General features: G+C 39.6%; 1 protein-coding gene across 7 annotated transcripts in view; it reads left to right on the plus strand.

The window, feature by feature from the left end:
- The window catches only part of DLG2 (discs large MAGUK scaffold protein 2), a 2,196,962-nt gene that overhangs the window by 1,227,291 nt on the left and 950,710 nt on the right, over positions 1-18,961 (plus strand). The gene's annotated exons all lie outside the window — the stretch shown is intronic.

An 18,961-nucleotide genomic window follows, 5' to 3' on the forward strand; every position in this document is an offset into this window, starting at 1 on the left:
TGGAGATTACCTTTCCGATTTGCCAACTGCCTGCTAGTCTGAGCACAGACACAGTCCTTATTAGCTTGGGATGAGAGCTTGCCTCTCTCTGGGGAGGTAGTCCATGCCCCTTACAGAAGGGGTGACTCTTGGAGCCTAGCTACTTAGAAGGGGAGCGTTTGGGGTTAAGCAGGATCATTGGCTATGCAAAATATTTGGTGGTATCATCAATTGAGAGAGTGTCTCCAAAGAGACTTAATTTTCCTTTAGATGACATAGGGTGGAAGCACTTGAGCAGCTGGAATTTCAGCTCCTTGAGGGAGCTCTCATAAACTTGTTGCTATACTGCATTTATTTTTATTACTACAATCTTTGATTCTGAAGGGGGCACGATAAATCCTTGATTGTTTCTCCAGGACTTGCATCCCAGTCTGTGTCCTAAGGGCACATATTTGGGACTCTGAGTAACACTGACTAGATTCCACAAGGGTGCCTGATATTTTCTTTCAAATCAACACAGCCATCCTCTAAAAAATGTATACAATAAGCAAGAACTGTATTTGTAATCGGAGAGTCATGACCATTGAGAGGATGGCTTTGTATTTCTTTTATTCAGCATGACTAGTTGTTTCAAGAAAACCTCTATGTAGATTTCCCTCATTAGTTGTTATCATTCCCTAAGAAATTAAAATGACCTGTAAGCCCTAAAATGCATTATAAGGGTGTATCTCTAATTTGTCCTGTGGTTTCAGAGCATTGGCCAAACTGTCATATTTCGGTAATCCGTATCCAATGTGATAAGTGTTGAGGAAATTTCCAAAGGTTACAACGTTTAGTAAAATGGAGATTTTTCATACTACTCTGAAGATGCAACCTTTGGTCCAGTGTCCTCTGTGCCTTAAATCTGCTCCTGAGATTGATCCTGTAATGGCTTTCATACCCTGTGGCACAGTCCTCCCTCTCAGCTGCAAATGTTCCTTCACTTGAACTGGCTGTTTGTTTCCTCAGAGTAGGAATGTTGATAACATGAACAAGAATACAGTGATAAACCAAGATACAACTCTTTGTAGTGTGAAAAGAGAAAACATGTTTAGAGCTCCAACTTCAGGGTTGGAGTCTTTTAGAATGTCCAAATCTGAAGCTTGTAGAATGATGTTATTTAATGGCATTTTGATGGGGAAGGGGGAGGCAAGAGTGGGGTAGAATCGATCCCTTTTCTATTCTTATATATCACGGGTAAAAGAACTGCAAACCTAATGGTCATGTAGTAGCACCATTTATATTGAACAGTTGGGTCTTGAGGGTTTTGTTTTGTTTTTTGCTTCTCAAGTAATTTTTAAGGAAAGAGACTTGTAAATAGGGCTTTTTGCTTTGTTTTGTTTTTTATTGGAGCAAATGTTTTGAAAAAGTACATTCTTCCTATGAAAATTATAGGTTGTATGGATGAGAGGACTGTCAGAGACTGCAAATGGCTCTGAATGCCACTGGTAGATAATGCCTTTATGCCAAATTAGTATGCAGAGAAAAGTTGAATCTTCCAGTGACACTTAATTCAGGCTTGGGCCCAAATGTGGAGAAAAGCAGCTCTATGAAATTCAGTGTATAGCACCTTAAAGGATGTTGATCTAACAAAGTAACCTGGGCTTCTGTTAAGTGTGGGAAGAAGCTAGTAAGGGGACTCTGATATCTCCTTTTCATTTCTGGGATGGCTAATGCTTAGAACAGGGAAGAAGAAACCAAAGAAGGGGTTAAGGGTTTAAAATTCTTAATTTATCTTAGACAGGAAGGGAATCCAACATCAGAGGACTGAAGTTTTGCTCTCTGAATGACTAAGAGCAAATTAAAAATTATTATTTCTAATCCCCTTGAGCTAGCCAGGGGAGCCAAGAATAGTTACTGTTGAATACTAGGTAATGATAACTAACAAAAAAGAGCGTATTGATATTTTTCTTCATGGAATTTGTATTCCCAGAGTTCCTAGAATAAATTAAAAGGTGTGCTGCCTTGAACAATGAAGACCCTCAGTCGATGCTTGGTAAATGGAAATAGTGGGTTTATTCTGTGTACTAATTTTATCACCTGACTTATTTAAGCCAACTATTGTGAATTACTGGGTATGTAACGAGTTCAGTAATATCTTTAAGTGAGAAGACAGTTAAGAAATGATACTGCAAGCTGAATAAGTGTATATAAAGTGTATTATAACATCAGAGATCATGTAATTGCAACCACGGAGGGGGATGTAAAGTACAGCTGACTGTATGTTGTCAGGCTTTATTGTAAGATGCAGAAAGGTGAAGAAAATAAGATTATAATTGAGTTTTATGTAGAGAATGAGCAGTATACTTAAATGTGAAACAACTACTGATAGAGTCGGAGCATATTTTAGCTTCCAGGGTGTAAATCTGTATCGCAGTCAGTGGCTGTGATTTTGTTTTAGTACCCTTTGTAAATTTCAGCTCATTTTTGCAATAGGAAGCACAGTTTATTTCCTCCTAACTCTAATAAAACAACCTGCACCCTTAATAGCCCATCAGTCCTATTTTAGCATTCAGATATGGTCTTGGAAGTATATTCCTCAAGGCTGGGGTTAATTAAAAAGCTAATTGAGAATGTGCAAGCCTAAATGCCATCCCTAAACATGCAGTATGCCTTATTCATGGTTGCCTGGTCTACTGTTGACTTCATCTGATGCCAATAGAATTAAATAGGAGCATGCAATATAACAATAATCACAAAATAATAATATTAACAATAATCTCTATTCACATACATCATGCATCACTTGTTTTCTGCGTAGAGTTTTATTTAATCTTCATGGCAATTCTATGATATAGAAATTGTTTTTCTAAGTCCCAGATAGAGGAGTAGGCTAGTCCAAGGTCACAGAATCAGTAGTATCAGTACTAGGATTTAAACCCAAGCTTCCCATTTTAAAAATGACTGCTTGAGTTTCTAGCATTCTCTTATATCCCCCTATCATTCATCAGTCTTGTGTTAGCAAAGTTGACCATTCCTTCTTATCTTGCCCCCCTTGTTTGATATTAGCATTCCAAAGAAATGAGGTTTACAGAATCAAAGTTCTGATTCTATAGCTCAACCCCCTTATTTCAGATAAGAGTATATCTAAACTATCTCTAATAGATAATTTTCTATCCTATTATTAAAAACTTTACACTTTTGTCCTCTTTATTTGGATTAGAGTAACCAGCTATCATCTTGGTACCTATAATTTCTTTTAAATAGCTAGTAATTGTCATATTATCATTCCCTAAATATTGACATTTGTACTCAGTGCTTATCTTATAGAAACTAAAGATGTCTTTGATCAAAAAGGACCCAACTGCTTGTCAATTGTAGATGCATTCCCTTTTTTTTTTTTATAAATTTATTTTTTTATTTATTCATTTTAGAGAGGAGAGGGAGAGACAGAGAGAAAGAGAGAGAGAGAAGGGGGGAAGGAGCTGGAAATATCAACTCCCATATGTGCCTTGACCAGGCAAGCCCAGGGTTTCGAACCAGCGACCTCAGCATTTCCAGGTCGACGCTTTATCCACTGCGCCACCACAGGTCAGGCTAGATGCATTCCCTTTTTACGTGAGTCAACGATATTAGGTGATTCATGTTGTAATTTTTCTAAAAAAAGGAAAAGAAAAGAGTCTTTGTTATTTTTTCATTAAAAAGTCAGTTTGCACATACCAACAAATCTCATGAGCAAAATTATTTTAAATGTGTCAAGATTGTCGAGCTGGAATAGAATGTCTTCATTCAAATAATTATTCTTTCTTTCTTTATTTTACCCTGTGTAATTATTTTAAAAGTTACTGTCTTCCTTTTATGCCTTTTTGTCACATTTCAACTAAAATTGTTTAATTTAGTCAATCTCAAGATTGTATTACTTTAGAAGGGCAGCTGAAGAAGCTTGAAGATAAATTGAAATGCTATTATGGTGGCATAATAACATTCAAGAGTATAAAGACATGAACATTCACTTCCCCATCAGCATTGATTCTTTCATTTGTTTTTATCCATCCGTCCATCCATCCATCCATCCATCCATCTTTTAAGCATACACCATGAAAAGTGAATGCCTGATGCATTTAGAACGGACTAGCATCAATATCTATCACATAATAGACACCACTGTAGATAAACTTGGCAGTGATGTATAACTTATGAGTGATGTAACTGAACCCAAACATCCTGACATTGGGCCACATGCACCTGAAAAATTTTTTTTGAGAACCAACACACTGGTCTCCCTTCCTCTCATCTAAACCAAACACATTAATTTAACATAAACTAAAGTGAAAGATAATCTAGTAATGCATTTACTGGCAGTATAGCCAATGATAGAATGATGTTTTGGGTAATCCTGATATAAAATAAAGAGCATCTGGCTTAAGGTGAGGTCTTAAAGGGAGAGAATTAAATTAGCCCTGTTCTTTGCTCTCTAGCCTAAAGCCAGGCATTTGGCTACTCTAGGTCTCAGTTGTTTTTTTTTTCTCATTTGTTAAATGAAAGTAATACCTATACTTCAGTAGAACCCTAAAGTCCTGAGGATTCAGTTTAACCTGCTGAATTGGTGTATGACCTCTGCTGTCCTCTCTGCCCTCACACCTTGTACTTCTTTCATAAATATTTTAAGTCCATTCTGAACTACTTTCAAATCCCTGAAGGTCCCATGTTTTTTAAAGCTTCTAGGATTTTGCTTAACCTGTTTGGCAGACAAACAAACTGCAGGCTAGTCCTACCTCTCACTAATAGCACTCCAAATTTCAGTGACATCACCATCACTAGAAAACCTTCCCTGGCTTCTACAAGCACAGGATCAATCTTCATGGCACCCACTGAAATTGTACCTATGTTAAAATCATCTTTTATTTCTCAGTATTACTAGTTAGAATGGATTCTCTGAAAGGAAAACTGTTCAATTTTGTTTACTAAATTCTTATGCCTAAAAGGTTGTCTCTCATACCCTATTTCCCTGGTTGGCAAACCGCGGCTTGCAAGCTACATGCAGCTCTTTGGCCCCTTGAGTGTGGCTCTTCCACAAAATACCACATGCAGGTGCTACCTCGATAAGGAATGTACCTACCTATATAGTTTAAGTTTAAAAAATTTGGCTTTCAAAGGAAATTTCAATCGTTGTACTGATATTTGGCTCTATTGACTAATGAGTTTGCCGACCACTGCCCTATTTCATTGACTATAGGTTGTCATCAGTTTCAAGATGCACCATTTTTCATGTATTACTGAGGAAAAAAAGATTATCAGTAAAACTATAACATGTCATCAATTTCAAGACACATCGTGATTTTAGAGATGTTAATGTGAAAAAAGTATATTTTTAGAATCAATGAAGTACAGCATAGCAGAAGGAATGAATGATGAATGTATTTATTTGAAGGATAAAATGACTTAATATAAATAAAGCATTTAAAGGTTACACACTTGCTATCAAATTACTTTTATTCACAAATCATATTATTAGTTGGCATAGGGAAATAGACTAGAAAATTCTAAACTATATCATACATTTATCCTGTGCTGATCAGACTGAACTGGAATTTATATCCTAGTCTAGATTTAGGATGATAAACAAATATAGGGAAAAGGAAATTGAAGGTTATAGAAGAAACAGATTACGGGCAATAATCAAACAAGAGCCATTTGCATTGAAAAAGAAAAAACTTAAGAAGTCTACTGGCCTCTCACTATATATTTATGTGTCTGAACAACAATGGCGGTTAACTTTCACAGAATTCTTTCTAAGAGCCAAGAACTGTGCTAATATAAGATTTTAGTGACATTATTACTATTATTATTAATTTTTAAGATTTTTAAAATACTTTATTTAGTTTAGAAAGGGGAGTGAGAAAGAAGGGCCGGGGAGGAGCAGGAAGTATCAACTCCCATATGTACCTTGACCAGGCAAGCCTAGTGTTTAGAACCAGTGACTTCAGCATTTCAAGTCCACACTTTATCCACTGCACCACCACAGGTCAGGCTATTATTAATTTTTAGAGCAAAAACACAGCAGTGGGTAGCTGGAATTAGACACCATGTCTGACTCTCACACTTAGGCTCTTAACCAATAAATAATACTCTATATTCTTTAATTCTATATACTTTGTATTATACTGTATACATGACGTATGTTTATGAGTTAGACATCAGGTTTAATTTTTCTATGAAAACTTACCCTCTGAAAGATAAATTTAAAAAGTGAATTTAAATGCAAAATCTGAAATTTGGTTTAGGGATAAGAAGAAACATTCTGATGTTAAAAAATCTCACTCCTCAGTGAATGATAGCATCTTCCTTTGTCTGTTTCTGCCTCATGGCAGGTTGAAGAGCAGCCTGGTCTGGAGAGAGGAATGGGTAGATTGTCCTGTCCAGTCCCTTTCTCAGAGCCCTCTGAGTCTTTGAGAGCATGTCGGTCGGTCATGAGCAGCAGCATGACTCAGCACCAGTGTCTGTCTAGTTGTGGTCACACAGAGGACAGGTATTTATCCACACTGAATGCAGCCCTGCAGTTCTTCCCTGTCACTGGGCAGGTGAATCACACAGCAAAATAGACAGTAGCGCCTATTCTGAGGTTCCCACACTGCTGTCGACCCTCACGGAGAACCAGGCACAGCTGTTAGCAGGACAGGGAGAAAGAGAAATGGAAGGGATAGGGTCACAGAAATGGCTAAAATGAAGGAGTGGGGGAGAGTAGGCTAGACAGGAAGATAGCAGGTCACAGAACCACTGTAGACTTGCTACCAATAATAGTAATGCCCATTTATTGAAAAGTTTACTTTTTCAGATAGTCTACTTTTGGTCCAGTTTGCAGAACTTTAGTTGCAAAATGGTTTTATTTTTTGTTTTGTTTTGTCTTCAATATAGCTTTGGAACAGTCTTCCTCTACCTGGTGTTCCATGGTATTATATTGAGTGATGAAGATGGAAAAGAAAACTTCCAATCAGCAAGATTAGCTCAACTATGATGATCATTGTAAAGATAAATTTGATAATCAGATAATATATATATATATATCTCATTGCATATGTTACTTATGGGATTAATAGAGAAACTGTCTCACTTTAAATAAGATCTTGTAATATTTGCTAATAATTGTATCAGGGATAGTCTTATTTCTCCAAATAAATTATTAAATTATGAATTAAATTGTAAAACCACTACAAATTCTATCCCATTCGGTCAGCACTTAGCAGGCCCTAAATAAATCCTGGTTGAATGACTGAATGAGTGGAGGACTCTGAGCAGTGTAGGAATAAGGACTGGGGCAGGGTCTGCAGGCCTGTGCGGCAAGTGGTGCTGCTCCAACAAGCCGGCTGCCATGCCTAGGTCTTTAAAACATCTGGACCTGAGTTGTTCATCTGCAATCAGAATCCTTCCATTCTAACAGTCTCTGATTCTAATTCTGTTTCACTCTAGGACTGAAGAATCCTAAAGGGAAAGCCTTGATCTCATTTATCCCTGTATTTCTGGCACCCTAGTACGGTGCTTAGCACTAGGATAAATGTATGTCAAATGAATATGTTCAAAAGGTCTGGAATGTCTTTAAGCATTAGCAAGAAGAATAGAATGGAACATCTACCTACTTTCGAAGTGTGAGCAAGATAGAGACATTCAGGGCTTTATTTTTCCTTTTTTTTTTTCCTGACTGCCTTTTTTTTTTTGAAGGAAGAGGGACTATGAGGCGTTTTCTAGCCCTGGTAGGGTTGGAGGCTCTAGCTCTCTTTGCCACTCTCCATGCCACTGGCAATGGAGTGAAACAAACAATAGCCATCCCACTACCAGAGTGCTCTTCAACCACCTATAATGCCACATCAAACTGACATTTCCCAGCTGTTTTGTCCTACACGCTAAAAGGTTACAGGCTTACGCTTGAGTGGGAATGTTAATTTCTCATACCTTCTTCATCTGAAAATTCTAGTTACATCAGGAATCCCCATCCCATCTGCTGTGGACTGAATTGTGCCTTCTTCCTCATCATTTATGTATTGAAACCCTAGTCCCCAACTGTACGTGGAATTGTGGAAACAGGTCATTTAGGAAATAATTAAGTTTAAATGCAATCATAGTAGTGAGGTTCTAATCTGATAAGATTGGAGCCTTTTAAGAAAAGAGATCTCTCTTTGTCATGTGAGAACACTCAAGAAGGTGACCATCTGCAAGCCAGGAAGAGAGCTCTTGCCAGAAATCAAACCCTGTCAGAACCTTAACCTTGGACTTCTCATTCTCCAGAATTGTGAGGAAATAAATTACCATTGTGTAAGCTCCCCAGCCCATGGTTTTTGTTACGGCAGACCCAGCAGACTAATATGCAGTGATGCCATATTGCTGTACGTGGTGATGATGCTCAGTGAGGAGTGATTTTCTAGTGCCCAGGTCCAGGCTTTCATTGATAGAGAGAAGTGTGTAACCTGTATGTGCTCTTTTTTATTAAAAGTATTTAAGTTCTAACAAATCCATAGCCTCTGCAGGGTCAGCATCATCTGCTCTTATGAAGGAACTAGGAAGGGTTATTACAATTGGTGATTAATTGATTAATTAAGAAAAGAGGGAAGGAATGAGCTGTTTTCGTAGGACCGCTATGCTCGTCTTTTCTGCTGGGAGGAGGGCTTCTGACTTGTACAAGTTTGCAGCTAACGGTGATGAAATGAAGACTGCGAGGCAGGAAGTCATTGTCCCTGGTCTTCTCTCCCATTTAGTTTAATAGGAGAAACACCGGTGATTCCTAGCACAGGAAGAGTAAGAACTGATGTGCTGTGAAAAAGGAAAAAGATTTTGGAGTTAAGAGACTTAGAGGAGGGTGATACTTGGAAAAGTGTGAGAGAATAAGAAAAATATTTTTCTTTCTCCTTCCTTTATGCTATTTTGGTCTATGACTTGTTTTCCTTTGATTTCCAATCTCCTTGAATAGGTTCTTTGTCACCTTTATTGACCCCTTTCCTCCATACATTCTGTAAATCCTCTTGTTGGCACACCGAAGAGCAACAGTATGGCTGTGAAAGACTACAGGCAGGAGTTCAAATTGGATCAGTACCTTATTGGTTGAGTGACCTTGAGTGGACAACTGCTCGCCCTAATTGTTAGTGTTCTCACAGATTAAAAAGGGTGATAACTAGCCTTGAATAATTTTTTTTCTGAAGTGAGAAGCAGGGAGGCAGAGAGAAGAACTCCCGCATGCGCCAGACCGGGATCCACCCAGCAAGCCCACTAGGGGGCAATGCTTTACCCATCTGGGGTGTTGCTTTGTTGCAAGTGGAGCCATTCTAGCAACTGATAGCCTCAAATATTTTTGATCCCATTAAAAAATGCATGTACAGCCTGACCAGGCAGTGGCGCAGTGGGATGCAGAGTATAAGACTGGGATGCAGAGGATCCAGGTTTGAAACTCCGAGGTCGTCAGCTTGAGCATGGGCTCATCTGGTTTGAGCAAGGCTCACCAGCTTGAGCCCAAGGTCACTGGCTTGAGCAAGGGGTACTTGGTCTGCTGAAGCCCTCCAGTCAAGGCACATATGAGAAAGCAATCAATGAACAAAAAGGTGCCACAACAAAGAATAATGCTTCTCATCTCTCTTCCTTCCTGTCTATCTGTCCCTCTTTCTGTCTCTGTAATAAATAAATAAATAAATAAAGTAAAAATTAAAAAATAAAAACTGCATGTACAGTATTTGATCCATTACAAAACAGTTCCTTTCTTCCTACTTTTCTTCCTTCCTACTTTCCTTTCTTCTTTGCTTTTATTTCTTTCTCCTTCCTTCTTTCCTTTCTCCTTCCTTCCTTCCTTTCTTTCCCCTTCCTTTCTTTCTCCTTCCTTTCTTCATTCCTTTTTTTTTAAAGATTTTATCTACAGATTTTATGGGAGGAGGTGTTGTGAGTGAGAAGTATCACCCCACAGTTGCTTCACTTCAGTTGTTTGTTGATTGATTGTAGTATGTGCCTTAACCGGGCAAGCCCATGGGCTTCAAACTGGCGACCTCAACATTCCAAGTGGATGCTTTATCCACTGCGGCACCACAGGTCAAGCTCTTTCTTCCTTTCTCCTTCCATTCTTCATTTCTCCTTCCATTCTTCCTTTCTCTCTTCCTTTCTTCTTCCTTTTTCCTCCCTCCTTCCTTTTTTCCTCCCTCCCTCCCACCCATTCATTTCAGTACTCTGCATAGTTCCAGAAAAGATGCAAAGCAACTTTTGCTAACCTCATTAATGATTCCTCTTACTCTACTACTCCTTTGGGCTTTAGAATGAACTTGCCCTCTCATTCTGGTGTTACAGAGTGAGCAGATGTGTAAGTATATCTCTGCTGCTGTTTAGAGGAGAAAAAAGTACTAGGGAGGATAACTTAACAAGTGAAAATTGTCAGTATGCTGACTTTGAAGGAATTCTAGGTTTTTATTTTATTTTTAATACATAAATATTAGATCATATTTATAAGTTCCCCCCCATTCCACACCTTTTCCATACCTCCTCTCTCTCAACACACACTATGCAGTTTTTACTAGAGAGTGGTAACCTCTGTTTGGTAATGTCAGTCAAGGCACATTACTCCTCATTTGCAGTGAAGTGGTATGTGCTGAGCAACTCAAGATGCTTATCTCCCAGCTGGGGAATGTTTTTTATTTTATTTTATATTTTTCATTTTTCTGAAGCTGGAAACAGGGAGAGACAGTCAGACAGACTCCCGCATGCGCCCGACCGGGATCCACCCGGCACGCCCACCAGGGGCGACGCTCTGCCCACCAGGGGGCGATGCTCTGCCCATCCTGGGTGTCGCCATGTTGCGACCAGAGCCACTCTAGCGCCTGGGGCAGAGGCCACAGAGCCATCCCCAGCGCCCGGGCCATCTTTGCTCCAATGGAGCCTTGGCTGTGGGAGGGGAAGAGAGAGACAGAGAGGAAAGCGCGGCGGAGGGGTGGAGAAGCAAATGGGCGCTTCTCCTGTGTGCCCTGGCCGGGAATCGAACCCGGGTCCTCCGCACGCTAGGCCGATGCTCTACCGCTGAGCCAACCGGCCAGGGCCAGCGGGGGAATGTAGCACATCACCTCTGTAATTTTATATAGGTCTTGGGGGACAGAAGAGGGAGGGAAACAGCTCCTTGCAGTGTTACATTCAATTTTAGAACCAAAAAGAATCTTCCTTTCATTAATGATAATAGTACCTTATTGAGTTCTGTAAGGCCAGTGGTTGCCTCGTGGCCATGGGATTCAGGCAGACGATAAAGGAACTGTGGAACTGGAAAATGGTGAGCCATTCCATTTACTAAAGTCTCCTAGTGACAGACGAGCAAACAGAAAGGGAAAACTGCTTCCCTCTCCTCAGGACTCCCAAGCCCTGACCTGGTGGTCTCTGGTTCCACAACCCTAACTCCTTCTCCAGACTCACCCTCCAGACACCCTCTGGACTCATAGGCTCCCCATCAACCACAGCACTCTCCAGCAAAACAGGCCTGGTAGAAATACCCCTTCTATGGCAAACAATCACTCTCCCCAAGGCGGCAGGCAGTCTGCAATTTGCAATCTGCCACCCTGAGGACAAGCACCTGCAGCCTTCCTCAGACTACATACATGGCACTGCCCCAGTATAAGCCAGCAAAGCTAAATATACTTGAAACACAGTGCTTTGTCCAACAAGTTCCTACTATGGGCTAAGACTTTTACATGTTCTAATTCAGCTCATTGTCACAATGATCCCATGGGATAAATAGTGTTTACATTTGTACAAGGGAGGCACAGAAAGGTCAATTAATGTGCCCAGAGATATAATTAGCATGTTCTAAAGCCAGAATTTGAACCCAGGCAATGGGGATCTGAGCCAACATTCTTAACCATAGGGATGCATTATCTCCCATGTATTTCTTTCCTTTTTTTTTTTTTTTAAATGAGAGAAGGGGAGACAGAGAGACAGACTCTCACATGTGCCCTGACCCAGATCCACCTGGCAACCCCCATCTGGAGTCAATGCATTAATCAACTGACCTATCCTCAGCTCCTGGAGCCAGCTCTAAAATGAGTCTAGCCACTGGCTGCAAGGGAGAAAAGGAGGAGAGAGAGAGGGGAAGAGAAGCAATTGATTGCTTCTCATGTGTGCCCTAACAGGGGATGGAACCTGGGCTGTCTGCACGCTGGGCTGATGCTCTATCCACTGAGTGAACCGGCCAGAGTCTTTCCCATGTCTTGCAAAATAAGCAAAGTGTGTGTTCAGGAAACATGAGATTTGGGAACTTTCTTGCCCAGTGTCAGCTGTTGTCAGCCAAATTTTGGGGGTTTGATCTCAGATCTTTTGAATACCAGTCAATCCATTCTCGTAGGAGCTTTAGTGGCTCCACACATCACTGAGATGGATGTCCTCACATTTATTTCCCATGATCAAATCTCAAGGAGTTTCAAGCACTACTTTTGTAGTCTGAGATTAGCAGCAGCTGGCAGGTTCCTTCTGTTTCACAAAATATATTGGTTGTATTCATTTTCTGAGTGGTGGTATTAATAACCTGTTATAATATTTTCAGTAAATAATTGATCCAAATACACCATGAATTCTGAGCCCTACTTCCACTAAAAAAAAGTCACCCAACAGGATGGCTCTGGGAAAACAATTCCACACCAGTGGTTGCATTAATTGCTACTTTGGATATTCCTGCTGTGAATTGAATGGAGCCACATTGCATCTATTTCTTAGAAATAACCGTCTTTATTACTTCTGCTCGAGGATGCACACTTTTGAGACTTTTCGAGGCAAATATCTTCACTAATCTGTTTTTGTTGTCTGTTTCATTCCAGAAGTAATCCTTTTCATTGTTATCACCGTTTTAGTGTTCTCCAATTTAATTTATGGAGGGTCTGGGATGTTACAGGACATTTTTCCCTCTTGGTCTCTTAGCATATAACATTCAGTTAACTCCCCAAGTGTAACATTTTGAATATCATGTTTAATTTAGATATAACACATTAATTTTATTAAAGTTGTTTTTCCTGTGCTTTTCTCTAGAATTTTCAAGAGCTTTGGGAAATGGTGTATGTGATACACAAGTAGGATTTTTTTTTTCACTCTGTCATTTCTCTAGTGTTCTGGGACGAACGGGATGAAACACAGCACAATGAAGCAGTGCTGCCGGTGTGAGGAACCACACTGTGCATTTGCTAAAACAAATTTAAACATGTTTCGGATTAATATGTGCTTTTTGTCTTCTAGTTTCTTACAATTCACTTGTCTGATTGCACTGAACAGTTTCAAAGTCCTATTTTTTCCCCCATGTTTCCTGGTTAATTCCAGGCTGGCCCCAGGAAAATAAAATTCAAGTTAAATGAGTTATTGTGGCCTTTTAAGTTAATCAAAAACTCTACACTTATTTAGCCCTTGGCATTGAATGAAGAATTACTTGTACACAACTACTAATAATACTATGCTGAGATTTATGTGTGATGCAGAAACAATCAAGCCATGGTCTCTGTGCTGGGTAATTTCAGCACAGAGATAGAAAAAAGTGTACATACTATTAAAGTAAACTCTTATGTGTGTGCTTTAGCAGTGTAAATAATAACACTTTCATGTCTTCTGCCTTGCCAGACTGTGCTTTTTTGCTGAATCTTAGCATTGTAGACACGTGGGATCATGCCTGATTGCGAACCACCTGGCATAGCTCTCATTCCGAGTCCCACTCTCCAAGATTAGAATAAAGCACGCCTGGTATGACAATGCTCTTAGGTGGCATGTGTGGACATGCATAATGTCCTTCTAGGAAAAAGTGCCTTAAGGAAACTTTTTATTTTTAATACTTCTTTTATGATATATTGAAATGGAGGAGTGTAGTATTTAAGAACATGATTTCTGAAAGCAAACTTCTTGGGTTCAGATCCCAGCACTGCCATTTTCTAGCTGTGGGACTTTGAGCACAGTAATTTTCTGTGCTTCAGTTTCCTCATATATAAAGTGAAAATAATAGTACCTTTATCATCGGATTGTTATGAGGACTGAATGAAGAAATATTTGTGATATATCTAAGTGCTTTACGTAAAAACAATGGAACAGGTTATCTAAAGGAAAGAGTTTTGGGGTCGGTGTAGTTTTGTGGAATCTCTGAAATGAGTGGCAAATTCTTCCACCTCATACTCTGGTTCTGATTTTGACTTATAGTAGGTCTCCTTTTAATTGCTCATAATCACGTGTTTCCCATCAGCAAAGATGGTGAAGCGAAACTCTGCCCCAATGCAACAACCCTGATCTTTACTGAGCAGTGTTTTTGGAAGGTAACTCTTATCTGCAGGTCTGATGTAAGCAGTTGGTTTCACCAGAGATACTAGGATTACTGGCATTAGGTTGTTGAGTCATTAATTTGAAAAGCATGTACCTAAGGGTGTCTGCCTTGATATGTACCCATATATACCCAAGAGAACATGCTCTGAGGAGGTAGGGCAAGGGCCTCTGATTAGTATAATGAACTTCCATCTTCCCCAAGCACCAGTTCTGCCTTTCGATAGAAGTCAGTATCCATCATCACTGTTTGTTGCTCAGGGTTATAGATACTTCCATGTGTTTCTGTGTGCTTAGGGACTGTTCAGCGGATGTGAGAACATTCCCAAACTGGAAGATGGCTTACTTTCGTGCTGCTGATTAACAGTCTATATTCTAGAATGCATTCCATGTGTTTCTGTGTGCTTAGGGACTGTTCAGCGGATGTGAGAACATTCCCAAACTGGAAGATGGCTTACTTTCGTGCTGCTGATTAACAGTCTATATTCTAGAATGCATTTTGCCTCTTTTTTCCATATCATACTTGTTTGTAACTTATACAATTTTATCCCTGGATAACACATAACTTAGTCTTTCTGAAATAAAATAATTTTCTTTAAAGAAAGACATTCACTTCGAGTAAGTGGCAGGAAAATAAACTCAACATGTCATGAGTTTATTTATTTGATAGGTGTCTTACAATATGCTAGGAAGCCATGAAGTGGTGATGAACGCGGCCTATTCAGTACTCATGGATTACATGGTGTAGTAGATGAAGCAAACAGCAGTTAAATTGAATATAGTCTACTTTAATTGTGATTAAATATACATAACATAAAATTTACCATTTTAACCACTGTTTACAATTAGTGGCATTTTAAGTACACTTACAATGTAGTGCCACCATTGCCACTGTTCATTTTCAGAACTTCTCAGCACTCAGTACAAACAGAACCTTTGTACACATCTGTGTATGTATAGTCTTAATGTAAAAACTTTCAGACTTTCCACATTTGACTTTGGAAAAAAAATCTACTGATTAATTTATAATAGTTCCATCTACTTGTTAAAGCTATTCTAAGAATGTTTCAAAAAATACTTACAAATGACTGAACTTCATTATTTCTTTAACACTTTAAAATATTCAAAGTAATGATGTTAAGCATTTGATTGTAAATAATGCAATTTAATTTTAGCCAAGTACCTTTAGCTTTCCTAAGATTAGTAATTAAATATTGAGTTGTGTAGTAAATTAGCTATGCCACGTGATCATTGGAAAGTGGATACTCCACTTACTGCAGTATTAATGTTTTACAAGGTACTGTAAAGTAACTAGTAAATCAATAATGACAATTTAGGTTTCAGCTAATTAAACTCTTCCTTAGAATCTATTAATTTGAGGGTCTGAATGAAAACAACTTTGACAGTGATAACTGTTGTGGTGGTTTAGCTGCACCAACCAAGGATAAAATTATGAGAACAGAATATGTGTAACTAGTTGTAAAGATAAAAAGTCAGTTTCTAACTGTTTTCTTTGTGAATTTAGATAGGCATATCTAAACTGGGATTAAATATGCATTGAAGAGAGAAACTTTGTGGTCAACTGTATATCCTTATTCAGTCAAAACATTTTTAATGAGAATTGACACAGTGATAATAGCAAACAACCAATCAAATAAATTTTAAAGAGTGTCATAAATATGCCCAGACTGAATTAGGCAACTGAAACAGCCTAATTAAACACAAAGAACCCAGTTCACATGCATAAACTATTATGGCTAGAAGCTATTATACTAATATCAAATAATAATAGGTGATTATTGTGGATAATATACAACATAGCCTTTCTGCAGATGAAGAAATTGAGGTCCTAAAGTATTTGGTTTTATGTACCCTATATTTGGTTTCTAATATTAGCTCAGTGATAACATAGGTCTTTTTTATTTCATATAATGAAAACTACATGTAAGTGAAATGTGAAAACATGTCAAAAGAGATATAGCTGTGTATAGTCACTCAGTGTTTAGTTTATTTGGGAAAACACTGTGGTTTGGTTGAGGAAGCATCAGCTTTAGGATCCAAAAGACCTACACATGAATCAACTTTGCCTTTTACCAGCAGGTGAAGTTATCAACTTCCCCAAGGCTTAGTTTTTATATCCGTAAAATAGGGACAAAGTGGCAAGTCACTAGTGTGGCCGTAGGTGTTCAAAACTCAATTCATTATATGTCTAATATATTCTCAGTTAAGAATATAAAAATAAAATAGACATAATTTACCCAAGGATTCTCCCCAGATTCTTTGAAGAATTCAGGCTAGTAAGGGAGAGAGCTATGTAGGTAGACTACTATAGAGCATGATAATTTTTTTTTTTAAGTGAGAGAAGGCGAGGCAGAGAGACTGACTCTCGCATATGTCCCTACAGGGATCCACCCAGCCAGCCCACTTGGCGGTGATGCTCTGCTAATATGGGGCCCTTGCTCCGTTGCAACCAGAGCCATTTTTTAGCCCCTGAGGTGGAGTCCATGGAGCCATCCTTAGTTCCCAAGGGTAACTCACTAGAGCCAATTGAGTCATGGCTTCAGGAGAGAAGAGAGAGAGAGAAAGAGAGAAAAAGAGAGAAAGGGGAGGGGTGGAGAAGAAGATGGTCACTACTTCTGTGTGCCCTGACTAGAAATCAAGCCCAGGACATCCACATGACAGGCTGATGCTCTACCACTGAGCCAACTGGCCAAGTCCTAGCATGATAATTCAAATGCATTCATCAGGTCCTGGCCGTTTGACTCAGTGGATTGAGTGTTGACTTGGCATGCAGATGTCCTAGGGAATCCGGTCAGGGCACACATGAGAAGCAACCATCTGCTTCTCTTCCCCTCCCTCTACCTTTTCTTTCTCTCTTCCTCTCTTGAAACTAGTGCTTGATCAGTTCAAGCATTGGCCCTGGCTGCTGAGGATCGCTTGGTTAATTCAAGCATCAGCCCCAGATGGGGTTTCAGAGTGGATCCGGTTGGGGTGCATGCAGGAGTCTGTCTCACTATCTCTCCTTCTTTCACTTAAAAAACAAACAAAAACAAGTGCATTCATCAAAGCTGCACAATAATAGAAGTACTATAGACTGAACCTGATTTGAAGGCATAAAGAGAGAAGTAGAGAAGAAGGGATGAATCCAGAGGAGGCCTCTGAGAGGGAATGATGCTTGGGAAGAGACTAACAGGATGAGAAGGAGTTTGCCAGCAGACAGTGTGAAGAAGGTCATTCTGAGCCAAGAAAACAGCTTGAGCAAGGCACAGATTTCTGTAAGGGCATGGGTTTGTCATGGGACAGCAGCAGCTTCCTCATGGCTTGACTATAGAGTGCACACAGGAAGTGGGGAGAAGTGACTTTGGAAAAGTCAGGTGGGAACAGATGGTGACAGTCTTGGTTTGTTATCTAAGAAGTTTTCAGGCTATTTGATGAGGGATGGAACACCGATGTCTCTCAAGGGTTTTAGGGATGGCGGAGGGAAAGTGAGGGAGTGAGGGGGAAACTAGAGAGAGAGAAAGAGGGAGAGAAAGAGGAAGTTTGACAAGGTCAGATTCAGATTTAAGGTAAGCTGATTTGGTGGCAGTATGAAAAATATATTAGAGATAAGCAGCCTGACCTATGGTGGTGCAGTGGGTAAAAGCGTCGACCTGAAATGCTGAGGTTGCCGGTTCGAAACCCCAGGCTTGCCTGGTCAAGGCACATATGGGAGTTGATGCTTCCTGCTCCTCCCTCTGTTCTTTCTATCTCTTTCCTCTCTCTGTCTTTCTTTCTCTGTGTCTCCTCTCTAAAAAAAATGAATAAATAAAATGTAAAAAATAAATAAATTGTAGAGATAAGCAAGAGTAGGAGCAAGGAGAACTGCAGGGACTTCTACAGTATTCTCAAACATCATTGTGCATCACAATCCCCTGGAGGTTTTGTTTAAACATAGGTCGCTGAGTTCCACTCTCAGAACTTTGCATGCAGTAGGTCTGGAAGGAAAAACACCCATTTCCATTCTTAACAAGTTTCTAGGAGCACCTGCTCCAGGACCCCATTTTGAGAATCATGGACATTAAAAGCGTAAGTGGTTAATCAGGGCTTGTACTGAGGGGGTAAATCCCACTGTAAGTGCCTCATTGATTAGAAGCACCCTTAGGATACCTTTTTGGCTGCTGAGATCTGCTTGGATAGTATGACTGTGCCTGAGGCATTTGATAGTGCTGGAGGGTATTCCGTGAAATAAAGTGCACCAGCTGTTTCCTGCTGGCCATCAGAGTGGGTTAGAGAGACCTGTGGTCCACAATGGATGTTAATGCAGGAAAAGGCCTTGGGAATTTCCTTACTCAAATCCCTTTGTTGTGGTGGTGGTTGTTAAGAGGTCCATTCAGATTGGAGAGAAGAAAGACTTGCCCCCAATCACAGGGCTGGTTACTAGGAGATTGCTTTGTGGTCTAGAGGTCTGCTAAGGAGACTCTTCTTGCATCCTGATCTGTCCATATTCCCTGTGCTTCAGCAATATTATAGTCAAAGGAAAGCAAATCTGACTGCTTTTTAGGTTTATATGATCGTTTTCTTTTGGTTGGACCAGATTTTTCTCCTGGTTTGTTGTTGTTTACTTGGTGCATATGTTTGTTTTTAAGCCGAACATGATCTCTCTAATTACCTTTCATTGTAGCCAAGGTTTCTTTTTCTTGTAGTCCCATTGTTGTTCCAGTGAAATGGGCTTCATCTG

Source organism: Saccopteryx bilineata, chromosome 1, assembly GCF_036850765.1.
Source record: "Saccopteryx bilineata isolate mSacBil1 chromosome 1, mSacBil1_pri_phased_curated, whole genome shotgun sequence".
NCBI lineage: Eukaryota > Metazoa > Chordata > Mammalia > Chiroptera > Emballonuridae > Saccopteryx > Saccopteryx bilineata.